The sequence below is a fragment of the Mandrillus leucophaeus genome, unplaced genomic scaffold (assembly GCF_000951045.1).
Source record: "Mandrillus leucophaeus isolate KB7577 unplaced genomic scaffold, Mleu.le_1.0 Scaffold405, whole genome shotgun sequence".
In the NCBI taxonomy this organism is placed as follows: domain Eukaryota; kingdom Metazoa; phylum Chordata; class Mammalia; order Primates; family Cercopithecidae; genus Mandrillus; species Mandrillus leucophaeus.
The window spans coordinates 2,548,732-2,565,733 of record NW_012104310.1 but is presented as its reverse complement, the minus strand read 5'-3'; the positions used below and the strand labels follow the sequence as shown (position 1 = coordinate 2,565,733).

General features: G+C 35.7%; 1 pseudogene across 1 annotated transcript in view; it reads right to left on the bottom strand.

Moving 5' to 3' along the window:
* The window catches only part of LOC105548251, a 37,828-nt pseudogene extending 21,579 nt beyond the window's left edge, over positions 1 to 16,249 (bottom strand). Inside the window, exons 1-2 of the transcript XR_001007365.1 lie at positions 16,010 to 16,249; positions 3,476 to 3,640 (exon numbers count right to left, since the gene is read on the bottom strand). The product of XR_001007365.1 is annotated as a probable E3 ubiquitin-protein ligase RNF217 (transcript). The remainder of the gene's footprint in view (positions 1 to 3,475; positions 3,641 to 16,009) is intronic.
* Between the last annotated feature and the right edge of the window lie 753 nt (positions 16,250 to 17,002).

The window sequence follows — 17,002 nt, the reverse complement described above, 5'->3', positions numbered from 1 at the left end:
GCCAGAAGTGGAATTTAAATATCTAAATAAAGAGCTCATATAATTTGATAATAAAAATATGCACCAAATTTCTATCTGATGTTATATCACCTTGATAAACAAATCATCTGAAAATTAAAATATGCACCCACATAAATGGGCAAAGGGTATGAACAGAAAATTTTAAAATGGAGCATTACAAACTCAAAAATACATGAATTTATATTCAGCTTACAAGCAAACAGGAAAATATAAAATATAAGAAAAAATACTTTAAAATTATTAAATTAATATTTAAAAAGCACTTAAAATGCCAACAAATGCTCATACTGAAACAGGTCCTCAAACTTTCTAGGTGGAATTATAAATTGATTCATTCCTTTTAGAAAGCAAATTGCCAATATGTGCTAAATACTAAAAACTTGGATATTCTTTAACCCAATCATTCTACCTTTATAAATATATCCTTTCAAAGGTATAAAATATGGAAAAAAAATTCTAGATGAATATCATCCACACATTATTTATAATACACAATTATTTTTTATTCCCAGAACAAACCAAGCAAGCCTTGGTATCCAATAGTGGAGGAATATTTAAGCAAGTGTTATACAGTTCATAGTTAATGAAATATATGTTTTGAAAACTATTTAGTAATATGAGAAATGTTTGCAATGTTAGGTGAAAATACTAATGATATTAAATTATTTGAACATCACAACTAAAGCTTTTTAAAAAGCCATTTAAATAGGGTGAAAGACCAAGGGCACACAATAAGATGTTAGGAGTGAGTATACTGGAGCAGCAGAATTCTGGGTGAATATTTTCCCTCTCTTTTCCAAATTTCTATCTGATGTTATATCACCTTGATAAATAAATCATCTGAAAATCAAAATATGGTTGGGCGCGGTGGCTCCTACCTGTAATCCCAGCACTTTGGGAGGCTGAGGCAGGTGGATCACTTGAGGTCAGGAGTTTGAGACCAACCTGGCCACAATGGTGAAACAAAACAATTTTTTTTTTTTTTTTTCAGGCATGGTGGCTCATGCCTGTAATCCCAGCTACTTGGGAGGCTGAGGCATGAGAATTGCTTGAGCCTGGGAGGCGGAGGTCGCAGTGAGCTGAGATAGTGCCATTGTACTCTAGGCTGGGGAACAGAGCGAGACTCTGTCTCAAAATAAATAAATAACAATATTTACTAAAATTATGAACTAATTTAAAACATATACCTATAGTAGCGTACAAATATATATACTTTCATAACAAAATTGTAAATGCATTTGGTTATCATGATTGAAAGCATTTATATGAAAATATGTGATAATTGTTTACCTGGAGGCATTATGTGAGAACTTCTTCATTTCTTTTTCACAAATTCCTATCATCTTCCTACTTTACATTTAAAAATGGTAAAAGATATATTTATGAAAAGAAAGCCTTACAGTATAAAACAAAAATCAATTCACTGAATAATACCTCCTCACGGGTTTCTGTTATAACAATAGAAATGTTTCATGGGGCAAAACGTAATTTTAAGGTCCAACAAAAAAGGTAAAGTTTTAAAGTCACGCTTAAAAGAGAAAGAAAAATGAAACCATTTATACTCCAAATAAATCATAAAATATGACTTAGACAGAAACTTCATAGAACCCAAATCCCACCAGAAAGTAGGCTCTCCGCTACAATGTAATAATGTCAACTGATTCCATAGTTCTTTTCCTTTCAGCTATTTAAAAGGTAATCCCTTTTAAAGCCCTGACCTTTTAGCTACTACTTCAAAAGGGAACCAACATTTATGCTTTCTCTTAACAGTTGATCTACATTTGTTACAACTGTGGGAAGGTGTTAGAGTAATCAGTAAATTCCCCATGGTTGGCTTCTTTTTCTTTCCTTACATTATAGTCCATTTAAGGTTGGGTTAACAGATTACAGTAATAAATGTATGTATTTTGTGTTACATCAGTTTATTCAGAATTTCCCCAATGTATAATGCTGTAGTGGTGTTCATTCCAAATCCAGCTGTAGAACCAGGCTAACTTGTAATTGTTTTTACAGCTTTCCAAAGGATATAAAGTGCACTTATGAATAACTGTTAAGTAGAATAACTTAACAGTACTCTAAGTCCCTATTGGTCTTTGTTTTGTTTGAAACTGAGCAGTAGCTTTGAATAAACTAAAAACGAAAGAGAAAGGGGGGAATGGCCTCATTTTCTAGTTGTTCTTTAATGGAATGAAAAATGAGAGCACTGAGCAACTGATGCAGTGATCTGAAATAGCCCTAAAACAAAATGGGTGACTGTGGATGAATTTGCCTTCTACCAGGAAAACAAAGAAAACTTTAGGCCAAATATCTTTAGACATCACTTCTATTAGAAAGCCAGGTCATCTAAACTATTTCAAAAATTTCTTCCAATTGCTAAAAATGTAACACGTTATTTCACACAATACTTTTTCCTTACTATATTTATAAACTAGTATGTGAATTTAGTATAGTAAATCTGTACATTTATTATTATTATGGTCATTTATAGGCTTAGAATATACTTTTACTTCTAATTGTATTCATAATTATTGAATTTTAAACATTTTTTGGCAATCAAGTTTCATTTATCTGGTGATAAGTCTCCAAGAAGTAATTGCAGAATTGTGCTTAAAAGATAATTAGGCCAATTTAGAGATTCTTTCCAAAAATAAATTTGGCAAAGGGTAGAAACCACATATGGCAAAGTGTACACGAACATACGATTTTCTAAAGTAAGATTTTTTAAAACTTTCAAACTTCAACAGACCCCTATACTATAACTCTCAAATGCAAAGTTTTCTGGTTGAATTTACTGGCTGACCTCCCCATAGGAGAGTCTTCCCTCGCTGTTTACTTGGCTAACTTTGAACACATCTAGGTCTGAGCTCAAATTGCCTGCTAAGTCTTCATTACTTGCGTGATTATCAAAAGAAAGATGAAAAGTGGGATTCATAAAATCCCTAAGTCCTGATTTTAGCTATGAGCTTTTATTTCACCAGATTTGCAAAAAAGCAAAACAATCAGTTCAATTTAATATAATTTTTTAAGTGATCAGCAATGTCACCAAGGAAAGAAAAGCAAGATTGCAAGGATTCAAAACCTATGTAATTAAGAAGTAATTATAGTACATGTGGCAGACTAGAAATAATACTTTTATATCACTTTTATGCTATATTTTTCCTATAAAGTACATCCTCATTTTTAAATGTAATATAAGGACTCCAGTATCTTAAGTCAATATTTATATGTGGCCTCCTTAAATTTTGAAGAGTAATGCAAATAATAAGAATATATATTGTTTATCTATAAAAATTTTCAGTTTAATTATATAATTGCTTTTCTAAAATAAAAAACCAAATACTCTTTTTCTACATACCTGCATTAAGATAGTTATAATTTGCTTCAATATTGTAAATATTGTTCAGTCATATCCAGATGTACATGTTTTTTCTTTTCCTTCTAAAAGTTATCTCACCTTGCACTTTGGACACTTCTGGGCATTCCTCTGCCCATGCTCAATTTCGCTGGCCCAGTGACGCAACAATTTGTCTCCTTTTTTGTACTCCTTGCAGTTAACACCTTCATGCCAAGGAGAGTGGCACTTAAAACACCAGACGAATTGGCAGGTAGGGCACTGGATCTGTGTAAGAAAAAAATCATATTAATTACTAGTGGACATACTGAAAGTGTCTAAAAGGGTAAGAAGGTGATGCTTGGGGAAATTAGCTAAAAGTTTATAATTTAAAATGCCTCCCCCTCTATAAGACCAAAACTACACTAAGATATGAATACTCTGTTACTAGGGGAAAGAACTGCTTTGGCGAGGATGACTTGGCTATTTGTAGGCTGTCCTGGAGTTAAACATTTGATTCTGGAAACCAATTTAGCTTTAGGAAAATCTCCCAGATTTTAAGTGCAATCTCCCAGATTGAACCTGAAGGCTCACAAGGCCCCAAATCCACACACTCAGGCTGCCCTTTAATTCACCTTTCCCTTGAATGAATTACCCAGCCATTTCCATTGTCTTCTTAAGAATGGCTTATTTCATTTTATTTTTTAAAAGCCCCACAGATGCTTCATCAAATAAAAAACACAGTAGCAGTCTGGGTGCAGTGGCTTATGCCTGTAATCCTAGCACTTTGGGAGGCTGAGGCGGGTGGATCACTTGAGGTCAGGAGTTACAGACCAGCCTGGCCAACATGGTGAAACCCCATCTCTACTAAAAATACAAAAATTAGGTGGGCATGTTGGTGCATGCTTGTAATCCCAGCTACTTAGGAGGATGACACGAGACATGAGAATCTCTTGAACCCAGCAGAGGTTGCAGTTGAGCCGAGATCGTGCCACTGCACTCCAGCCTGGGCTACAGTGAGACTCTGTCTCAAAACAACAACAACAACAACAACAAAAACACAGTAAGAAACTGCTAGAACAGCATTTGCTATGAAGCAGCATCTAAAATAATGGATACTCCTGGTGTGCTACCAACGTAAGGGAGGCTAATTATAAAAATAATGCAAAGCATTCTATTATTAGAAATATATCAATATAGTGGCCCTGTGGCCTGTACTTAGAAAACCATCAGAAACGGGCCTTCATATTTCACTATGTGGAGGGTATATGACAGTAAGTTTGGTAAGAATATGTCTTCTGCTTGACATGGAAGATATTTTATCTGACTTCCTTTATTTTGAATGATAGTGGAATATTCCATTCATACACTTTATTTCCACTCCTAACTCTCTAAAAGCATATGAGTATAGCCTGACTTAACAGACCCTCATGTGATTACAATGGATTATAAATTGCCTCATTATGAATTATATTTATAACTGACCACTCTCTTTGTTCCTCTATGTCATGTCACTGCAGCACATGTGAATTTGCTGACTACATTTTAAAGGTTAGAATTTCCTTTGGTAAACTATACACAATATTGTCACTTAATTTTTTGGAAAACAACTTTTTTGACAATGGAGGTTCTACTATATAGATTAATTAGCTGAGTGTCAATTACAATCACAGCTCTTCTGTTAACAACTCAATGCACTGTAATTTTCACTTATGTCAAGAATGGATAATGCTCTTCCTGTGAAAATATGAAGTAAAAGTACTTTTGTTATTAACTTTATATAAAAATGGCATTCTGTCATAAGGCTTAAAAGATTTTCATGTTTATTTATTTATTAAAATTCTGTTCAATGGTAATATCTATGCTTAATATGTTACATGCATTATTTATTTTCATCCTCAAAATAATGCTGGAAGGTGGATATGAACATCATCAGTTTACAGATGATGAAAATGAGACTCAGATAGATTAAATCACTTGCTGAAGGTAACACAGAAAATATGTGTTAAGAAGGAATTTAAACGTGAGTTTGTCCGGCTCCACATTTAGCATACTTTTCACTATACTTCTTATACCAAACGGCATTTGTTCTTTGACAACTGGCAACTTAAAAATGTAGTAGTCAAAGATGGTCATGTCATTAAACTATTCAATAAGTCAGAATTCCACATGATCATCAAGATAAGGTGAACTTTGAAAATTCTTTTCAAGATCTACTCTATACAAATTGAGAAACTACTTGGTTTAACTAAAAAAAATTTTTTTAAAAAAGGATGTTACTATTTAGTTATTTAAAATAACTGTTTTTTTCCTTTTTGATCATTACAATTAAAATAAATCATTTTTAAAAGACAACAAGTTGAAGTAGATGAGATTCAGCTAAGAAAACAATATAAAATGTTTACTTCCAAAATGTTTACTTCCATTTGTCATTGAGCAATGAAGACTAGATGTAAATATCACATGGAGCCTTCCTTTTGAATGTAATGAATGAAATGAGGAAAGTAGGAAAAAGTTGCTTTTCCTTAGGCATCTACCATTAAGTCAGAAGACCTGAATAGTTAATTTAGTTATTTTCTACTGGACGTTATTCATAATTCTGAATCACTAGATTCTAGCATCATTAAACAAACATTTTGAAAAGATCTCTCTAGTTTTTAACCAGTCTTAGATTATATTTATGAAATATTAGAATGAATGTAAAGATGCTTTGAAACTGGGATTCGCTCTATAAATGTCTGACATTGAATGGCTCAAAGATTTGTGAGTAAGTGCTGAACTATCACATTTGTGAATCTCTAATGAAGACAATTAAAGCAATGCATGATTCTCCTAAGGCACCAGAATAATAAAGAATCTGTCGTGTTGTTTCCACCCTGGGACTCTGGCTCATAATAAACAACTAAGTCCTACTGCAGATCCTATTGCAAATCCTCACCAACAGCACAGACTTAGTGGGAAACTGTGACCAAAGTTATGGGGCAGGCTCTCAAGTGAATATGAATAAGTTAAATTCATACTGGATTGCTATCTCTCACTGAAAACATCAAAATCACTATTTGCTTGGGATTAAAATCATAAAAGGACTAACAGCCAACTCCAACAACTTGGGTATTAAAAGACTACATGTGAAATTGTCCCAGATTTTTTGTTCTGAAGATGCCTCATTCATTTTGAACTTAACACATTCAAAATTGGCCTTATGTAAACACATATAGACATCAACACTGCATCTTCCTCCACTCTTTTATTTACAGTTATTCTTCCACATGAAATGCTATCTCACAACCATAGACCCACCACATGGAGTGCCTGCCTTCTTAGTAATTACAGTCACACAGAAGTCGTCCTGCCCTGTTCTTGTGGCTCAAAGTGTGATTGCAGGGCCAGAAACATCAGTATCACCTGAGAACTTGGTGAATTCATGAATCCTTAGACCTTGGAGCCAAAAGTGCTCATTTTCACAAGGTCCGAAGGTGATTCGTATGCATCCTAAAGTTTGAGAGGCTCTGCTTTATACCATGTGACTCCATCGCTCAGACCACAATTTATTGGACCAGGAATGAGTCCCTAAGTCAAAAACACGTATCCACTAGTTGGTAAGCTGCCTAGGCGGTGGCATGAGCTTTGTGTAGCGGGGGTGCTCATTGTTGAATGGAGATTAGCCAAGATAGATTTTTCTCTCTTGAGGAGTGTCATGGAGATACAAAGGATGCCTTCATGGAGGAAAAGACAGAGAAGAGCTAAGTGACTACAATGCAGACCACTGAAGAAGGACACAGACATTGACTTTTGGTGAGATGACAGACGGGCTCTCACACTACCAGGGCTTGTGTCTGATTCTCTATGAGGCCTGCCTGGGCAGCTGCGGAGAGTATTTTCCTGCCCTTCCTACTCCCCATGGAGCCTTACGGTAAACCTCACTAATTGAGGTAGCCCAAGAAACAGCACATTTCTGCTTCCGGTAACTGGAAGAGTCCAATAAGTTACATCTACTGAAATCTTATCTTGATCAAATGCTCCTTTCTTCAAGTTGTCTTCCCTATTCCTTGCAACTAGATTCAGTACCTTTCTTATGGAACTTCCATTAGGGATGTAGATGTCTAATCTCTCCAACAGCCCACAAGTTCACTCCTCAGTGAACTGTGTTTGTCAAAGGCTTTGTCTCATGTAAAATGAATGATTTTGCATACAGTTTAGATACCACGTATCAGTTAACATTAAATGAATTCAAAGAAAAACCAATACATCTAATTTATGACTAGGGGCTGAGATGGTATTACTAATTCCTATATTATCAGATGATGTTTACTAAACACATTATCCTAATGAACTTTTACTGAACACTATGATCAGTGCACAAACTCTTCTAAAAGAGGCAAGCAGGGCTTCAAGTGCTTCAAGAATCGAGTTATCAGAGCAAGAATCTTGATTAGCTTTCTCCAGAATCCACAAAAGATAAAAGAACTTTACATTAGATTTTTGACTTTTGAATACCCTTAGTTTTACCAGAAATCTGTGCTATACTGAGATGAAAGTACACCAACTCACCTGCCCTAGGAAAATGGCATTTTCTCCTGATAATTCATCAAGTCAAGTAAGGAAACAACCCACAAAATAAAAACAGTGTCTAAAACCAAAGAAAACCTCAGATCATTATTTTCCTGCTTAAATGGTAGACACCCCATACACATCATTATTTCAAATAAATCACAAAATCTTTACTTATCAAATTCAAAACATTAGACAACACCCATGTGTAAAGTAGCACTGCAAATATAAGAGCTAATTCAGTTTTCCAAAAAGGATTTGCTTTACTAGAACCTCAGGTTCAGATTCCCAATAATGAAACACATTTATCAATTCATTTTCCCGTTCAACAAATATTTATTGGGCACCTTCAAGTAGCAGGAACTGCCTATGTTGATTGCATGCAGAAAGAAATGAAAATACTTGTCCTTAAGGAACTTACTGGGCTCTGACAGATATAAACCAAAAGAGCTATAAAGGCATATAGTAACTGCTAGAATAGAAGCTAGGACAAGTGGGTGCCAGGGAAACAGGCTTCAGTGAAGGCTGGAACATAAGCGTTCAGACAGAATATGACCTTCAACAATGAGTAGAATGTTACCGAGACAAGTGTTGAGGTAACACTTTGGGTAGAGGGTCCATCCTGAGCCACCACACAGAGGCCCAAGAGCACATGATGCACTGGGGAAACAGCAAGTGTTCTAATGTAGCCTGAACAGAGATGTCACTTCAGCTAGCTCAACTTTGATCCTTGCTAAGTGTACAATAAACAGAGCCAGTAAGTTCCTATAATCCTGTCATGTCCCCCAAAATATACCATGGTCCACAAACTCTGCATAGTAAAAATCATGGCTGTCAGATTCGGGTATGTCCTAAAGAAATGAACCAAAATGGTAAATAACTGGGAAATCTTGTAGTTATTAGTTATAAAAATGTTTTAAAAACTGAAGATGCTTTTCTTGAAGATGAGATGTGGAGAGGTACAGCATGTTATAGAGAGGAGAAAATGAGTCTTGATGCATGGCTTCAAATACTTTCAAGGAAGCACTGTTCGCTCCCTTATAACATCAAATCCCAAAGCCAGACTGTGGCTTTGGAAAGAAAGGGTGGCAATGGAAAGAAATTCTCCATATGGGAAAATAAAGTTTTGACTTCTTGCCTTGATCTTACTCCCTGAGATTTCACTGCCTACTTGGGGAGCTCTCCCTGCATGGAAATGCCAGTAACATACAGCCTTCATGAGGCACTGCACCCTTGAACACAGTGCAAATGTGGCCAAGTGATCCTTGCCTTAGTTTCTCACAGCACAGCTAAAACTATGCTGGAAAGGGAAAGAGAAACTTTCCTAAAGGCTGAGGACCAACAGCAGACCAAAATAAAACAAACAAACAAAACCACACACACACACAAAATGTAGAGTAACACATGACAAGGTAAGCTATATTGAGATATGGTGCCTATTTATATAAATAACCTTACTGAACTCCCTCAATACTGATTTCCTTTTACATATGCAACACAATTATTTATTGCACAATGCATTCACCTCAATACTAGCTTTTATGTTCAAGCCAGACTCATGCATTTTTTTGGACAGCATGTTGGAACTTGAGAATGGGGGTTGTTTGAAAAAGTACTCTCTCCCTAATTTGAAAATCACTATTCCATATCAGTCTGTCTTGCTCCTACCACCTGGAAACACCTTAGGCATTTACAGACTCTTCCTGTAAACACAGAGAACAAAGCCCAGAGAAGCATTTGTCTGGGTCTATTTCTTGTCTGAGGACCCACTTCTTCACTGGTGAATACAAAGGGTACTGGAAAATTCTTCCCTGATTTGCATAGCCCAAAGTCCTGGCCAGAAAAATGTGGTATCATACTGTTTTGAACAAGATGTCCTGTTCTGAACACAACAGCATCAGGATGACATCTCACAAGAGGTACCCACATAAAGTAGCAAGAGGTCCATTGTGTTACAGTGTACAAAAGGAAATGTACAGTGTACAAAATTCCTCTGTGAGGAATAAGTGAAGGCAGGAGGGAAGCATACCTTAGCCCAAAGGTAACAATGAATTATTTCAAATCTGAGGTTTTTGAAAATGGAAAGGAATGATTCTATTAACAACAAGTTCCTTAACAAAAGCAGTGTTCAGAGTCTGCATGGCCAACTGGTAGGCATATTGTAGAGGGGATCTGTGAACTGTGTACACAGCACCTGCAGATTATCTTACAAATTTAAGTAGGTAAATATGGAAAGGTAGTACTACAGAGGGTGGTAGATAAAAAATGTTAAGGTCTTCACTTCATTTCTTTCAGAATATCTTCCAGACCATTTTATAATGAACACCACAATTGGTCTACTTTAACACACTAACACGGGGGCCATCAGAGAGAGACGATTCTTCACTTGTTCATTGTGCTAAAGACCCAATGACAATGAGATAAAGTGAAAACAGTTCTTAGTACCACTGCAGGTCAATTTATCCTAGCTGCAAGATTTGATTATTACTATAGTTTTTTTTGTTTGTTTGTTTTTAAGGTGAAGTGTAGGCTAAAATATCAGATAAAGTCCAACATTTGGCTGTTAGAAGTTCAAGCACAAGTTAAAAACCTCTAAAAATATTGTGTCTAATTTATGCATCAAAAAAGCAAACAAAGAACAGCCTTAGCAAAACACTTCATTAGTAACTGGAGAAAGAAATGCTAATATAATTTAGTAGGCTTGCATCACAGCTGAGTGTTACACATTTTTTCAAGGGTAATATATGTAACACACACTTTGTTTACACTGGCGTCTATCAACAGGGCTAGACAACTTTGTCTTTATCTGCCTCATAAATCTATGCCAACAACAACCATTTAAGAAACTACACTTTTTTTCTATCGGCTCCTGACATGAATGATATATTAATCCCAAGAGAAATCAGTGTGTGTTGTAAGCTACCCTAACCTTGCAGGGAAGATGCACAACCAGATTCTCCATTTGTAAACACTGTCAACTTAAAGTGATGGTGTCAGGGAAAACCGGAACAAAACAGCATACTAATTACATGTTCATGGGAAAACTTTACACATTTTTACATATGGGAAACAGTTCTCAAGTCATCTTTACCAGAAGGAAGATTAAGCACGTTTTAAAGTACACCAGTTCTCAACAACCGATTCATTTGACTGTATTCTTAAAGCCCTTAGAAAATTCTTTTACCACATGAGAAAATATTTGTTTAGTGTTTATAAAAGGTAATTTCTACTCAGAGGGTTTATAAGAAAGAAAAAAAGACAGCTAGAGAACTAAGGTAAGAACACAGACAGAGTTTCTCCAGGGAATTTTATTGGTTTTTTTCTTTCACCTGGTGGTAAAAGATGCGTCAAACATATAAATTATCAAGATTCTGCTTAACATTTGTGGGAAGAAGAGTGGGGATTATTAGTCTTGTCTGAAGAAAACCGACAAGAGAATTACCTCTAACATGTTTTCTAACATGTTGATGAGCATGACCTTCAACTCTTTCTCCAAATCGATACGAAAAGGGGGATCATTTCTTAAGTCTACACTTGGAATAAGAACGAAACCTAGAATTGCACCTACCTCAGTAAAACTTGTATGAGTAAAATAACTACTTTTAATCCTTTATTCGTCTCTCCTCTCTTCATAAAGAACTGCTATCACCTCCTCTACCTCCCAAAGAATATTTTTTTCATTTTCGTAAGTTCAATGACCATCCCCTTCACTGCCCCCAATATTGATGACTTCCACCAAATCACTCCTGAGTCATGTTTTCTAGACATCTCTTTGATGCCCTAATGGGTCTTCAAACTTAACACTGTCAACATATTTCAAACTAAATTAATTTTCCATTTCCCAAACCTGCTCCTCCTCTTCCAGACATAGTCAATTTTACCCCTCCTTTCTGCCCATTGTCCACCACTCACCCCATGTTTTACTTCAACTATATTCTTTTTTACTCCCCCATGCCCTTCTCAGTACCCAGGGTTGCTCATTCTGCTCTCTTTGCCTAATAATAATAACAATCATAATCCTTTCCAGTATGTATTATACATGGTGCTAAGCAATTTATATGTGTGATCTCATTTAATTCTTACTACATTCTTATGACATAGGTACTATTACTATCCCCAGTTAAAGACGTGGAAACGATACTCAAGGTGACAGAGCTAATATGTGACAGGCTGAGAGTTTAATTCCAGTTTGAAAGCAGTGCTCTGACCTGCCTTTTCCACCTTGGTAAATGCAACATCTCAAGGCTTAATGTGTTTACTCTTACGTGAATTCTTCGACAAATATATTTTGAGTGCACTCTCTACCAGACATAGTGCTTGACACAGGTTATCAGCAGTGAATAAAGTGAATTTGGACGTGGACTCCTATAGACCAGTTAGAAAGAGAAACTTAAAGCAAATAACCACAAACATATATCATAAAATCCCAGGTGATAATTGCTATAGTGAAAAGCTTTCGGTGTGGGCGATGTGTCTGTCTCCAGGCATCACATGAGGACATTAGAGTCACAACTTCAACATTTTTTATTTCTCCATCATTAACTTGTTCTCTTATTGGTATGTGGTTGCTGTTGCACTGATAAATTATAGGAACTATTCAGGTTAGAAATTAGATTTCTAGTTGGAAATTGAAGTCAATTTTGTAGAAATGGAATGGTAAGCCTTTTTGGCATCATGACAAGAGTTTTAGGGAGAAGAAGACAGAAATACTATGAGTGAAAAAGTGAGACTGGATTTGACAAAAGGCAAGATTGTCTGAATGTAAATCTCTCAATTCATAAATGCACTTGTTCTATTTGATATAGTATGAGTTTGACAATGTTCAGAACATAATATAAAGCTCTATTTACTCAAATTTTTGCCAGAAGGGAATTGTTGGGTGTTGGGCCTAGAAGGATAAATGGACAGGTAGGAGCTCTAGTTACTGCTTATTGTTATATTCTTTTTACCCTTTATCCACCTGCTGAGTACAAACAATTTGACAAGTGGTCTTTACAAAAATTAAAACCCCCAAATATGATATTTTAGGTCTCAAACTTCATGTGAGAAGCACTAATGCAGCTATAAAACAGTTATAATATTTTCAAACAGCTGAACTGATGGCAAAGGCCATAATAAATTTTCAAAGAATGACATCTTGGATCAAGATACTGTGAATCAATGACTCAGAATAATATTAAAATAAACATTACAAGGGTTTTATCAATAGATACAAACCCAGTTAAGCCTGTAAACATTACTATAAAGAGACGTTAAATTGCACAGAAATGACAGACAATAGCAGCAATCTTTTTTTTTTTGTTTTTTTTCTGTTTCTGTTGCCTTATGATGCAATGTATTGTGTGTGAGTACTTAAATTCACTCCTCTTAAAGTTACAATAAATGACACCAATTTGGAACTACCTTATTCTATTGGGGAAACTGAATTTTTAAAAATACTGCAAAATAAAAAATGTTCACCTGTCCATCGCAAAGAACAAAGATCTTACTCTCAGTACAGGGTGCCATACTGGGCCCATGAATTTCACAGTTGGTTGGCTGGGGTATCCATGTCAGTGCTCTCCTTACCTATAATACCCAGACAGGTATGGGCATGTAAACCAAGCAGTTAATGTTAATGTAGACCACAGAGTTTCATGATGAAAAATGTTATATAAACTTTACACTAAAAGAAGTAAAAATTATTGCTTCAGTAATTACTTGAATCATCGCTAGAACTTTGTACAACATAGATCAAGGAGATTACGGACTTCTGTTATCGATCTTCTCTTCTACACTAGTAAAGAAGAGTAACAAAAATAATCATCCTCAAATTCTGTGGTAGTTTTACTCTTTTGAAATTTGCTGAAGTTTCATTTTATAGTGTAATGAGATTTCCACCTCACACCCACTGCTGAGGATCTTAACTGCTTCATAATCAACATTTATTGTGTTGTTGAATTCCTCCTCACACCAAAGCAAATTTTTCTTTTCCTCTACTAATCAAAAGGAGTCAGTTGAGTTAAACAAATTTAAGATGTTGATCCATTTGCCCCAGCTTCTCTCCTTACCCACAACAAATCGATAGACATTGGAGAAGCCTGACCTCTGGGAAATGTTATCAGAATAGCATGGGATCACTCAAAATTATATAAATATAGAATCTTCTATTTGTCAATTTTTACACATTTCACTCTTAGTACATGTGTACTGTGATACATTACACTCATCACAACATGATTTTGGTGATTTTAGATGAAATGAGATATAAAACATTTCACTGTTGCCATAATTTTGACTGAAATTATAACTCTATTATCCATTTCATGAAAACAACACATTTAAAAATTACTCAATTATTCCCACTCTAACTCAATTTTGTACATGTTTTAATTACTGCAATTTTAAAAATTAGTATAGCCTGAGTTTCTATATATCAAATATTAGAAAAAAATTGAAATCCTAATTTATGGAATTACAAGCCCTTCTAAATTCTTGTTCTTATACAGTAACACACAACTGCAATAAAAATAACATAATCTAAGGATATATAGCATGATATAAAAGTATTCTATTAATGTTCAGTTAGCTTTCAACAGCACTGTACGGCAATACTTTAGTTATACAACTTTGTAACCTCAAAAATAATGCTTTTTATAGAAGGGAAAAAAAGGATTTTATTCTAACAGTTATACCTGATAGAGAATGGCCTACATAAAAACAGTAAATTAACTATGAGAGTCAAGCAGTTTCAAAGAACGACTCATGAAGAAGCTTTGATTAATCTACAAATACTGTAGCTTATCACTGCAACAGCAGAGGAAACTACCTACTAAACAATGGTCCCCACAAAGGTACAAGATGAATAATGTAACCGCTGCTCTCAAGAAAGGGAACGTGACCAGAAACTTACCTTAAATGGAGAGGACTTCAAACAGCCTTTGAAACCACTTCATCCTGCCATTTTGCTGTAATGACAAGGATGAAAACTACTGCCACAGCCTCACTGGTTTTCTGCTTCATTTACTGCAAAGATTCTCTGCTGTGGATTAGTCACCTGGTGAGGCTCAAAACTTTGGAAGACAATTGTTCTGGGGTGGGCCTGGGGCACTGGTGTGTCATGAAAGCCCTTGGGTGATTCTAATACACAATCAGGGCTGTGAAGCAATGCTCTGCTGCCACAGTTGTTGCCTTGGTTTCCCAGGCTTCTGTCTGGCCCTCTTGTGATAGCTTCTATGAATGCTGCCAGATGACATTTCTCTAATTCTCTAATGCTTACAGAGTTAAATCCAAACTTCTGCGCAAACTGCACAAGACTCAACATGATCTGCTCTTATCTGCCTGATCAGCTGCCTCTCCTCTACTCTCCACCAGCTCTAGAAGCACTTGATTGCAACAAGCCTGGCCTTAGCCTCAGGGGCCGTGCACTTACTCATTCCTTGCTCTGAAATGCTCACCATGTTTATCTGTCTGGAGAACTGCACCTCCTCTGTGAAGCCATTCCTGACATCCTAGAGCCCAACCCTCCTTTGAGTGTTCTCAAAGCATCCTATATGTACACAGTTTTGTGTTTTTTTCTAATCATATTGGACGGTCATTTTTAGAACACATGTCTCTCCCATCTTCATTAGACTTTTTTGAAGCAGGGACTATATCACATTTGCTCTATAGCCCCCAAACTCAGCACACTGCCTAGCATATACAGCATTCTGTATTTGTTGAATAAATGAATGATATCATTTATACTATTTTTACCTATTATAGATAGAGCAAGAGGAGACTTACATTGGGACCACTGGAAAAAAATCAAGTCCATAATAATAAAGAAAAAGTCTTAGTATTTATTTAGTATTTGGTAGTAGTAACTATTATTAAAGATCAGCCTTCCCATGAGGTTACTAGATTAATTTTCAACATGGTTAAAGTCAAAGACAAAACTGTAATTAATTCCTTAAGAGTGCGCTCTTATCATCAGCCTCCCCAAACCATATGCTTTCAGAATGATGGCCAATAAATGCTCACCTTCAGCTCCGTAAAGAAACCCCCTTAATGCCCACCACAAGTGGATCTAATCTGGCTGCTTCTGCTATGTGACGTCTAACCCACAACTCTGGTGAAAATGCTTACTTTGTATTTGCTTTCTGATCTGGAAGGGGTGGGAATATGTCCTTTTTTCTTGAAGGTTGTAAAGTGCTTGCACTGAGGACATGGCTTGGTGCTGGAATCAATACGGCCAAGTTCCAAGAAGTACTTATACTTGATGGAGTCTTCATGCGTTAAGTTATAGACAACAGTTGTTTCTTCCAAGAATTCAAAACACTCTGTGATGGGGCATTTGATTTCTACTTGGCCAAGTTGTACCTGCATGATGGAAGAGCAGATGGAAGGAAAAAAAAGTCACTGGTTATTTTCTTTCATTTTTTTTTTTTTGTATACAGTATTACTTATTTCATGATTGCAATAAAGGATTGTGTGCAATTTTTAAGATAACATAATCAATGTTAATCACCTTGATACCTGCTTCCAGCAATACCAAAATAATCACTATATAATGTTTCCGAAATGATTTATAGGGCATTTAAGTCTTCTCTGATTATTGTTTTTGTGACAAGAAATAGACCTAAGCCACAGGCTCACCAAAGAAGCAAATGATCATCTCATGTTTCTGGAAACTGCAAGGTTACACAGCATTCAGATGATGCACCGACTGCAAGAACTGCAGGGTCACGCAGCATTTAGACAACATGCCAACTAAAAGGTGTTTCATATTTTTCAACATCACTGCAGAATACTTCAGCACTAAACTCTGGGCACATTTTACTATTTTAAAAGGACTAAAGAGATTCTGTAATGTAGAATGCCTAATAGTTTAAAAAATGTTACAAAAAATAACTGTTTCCTCTGACCCTTCTGTGTTAAGAACATAAAGTAAGTAGTTCCTATGTAATGAGAATCATAGGAACAAGTAAGAAAATGAAACCAGCTACAACAGTGTAAAAAAATCCTTATGAAATCTGGCTACTACTGAGATAATTTACAAAATTAATGTATTCAAAGGACTATGGCGCTAGATTAGGAGAGAAGGGAGGATACATCAAAACGCGACATTTAGTATGTGGT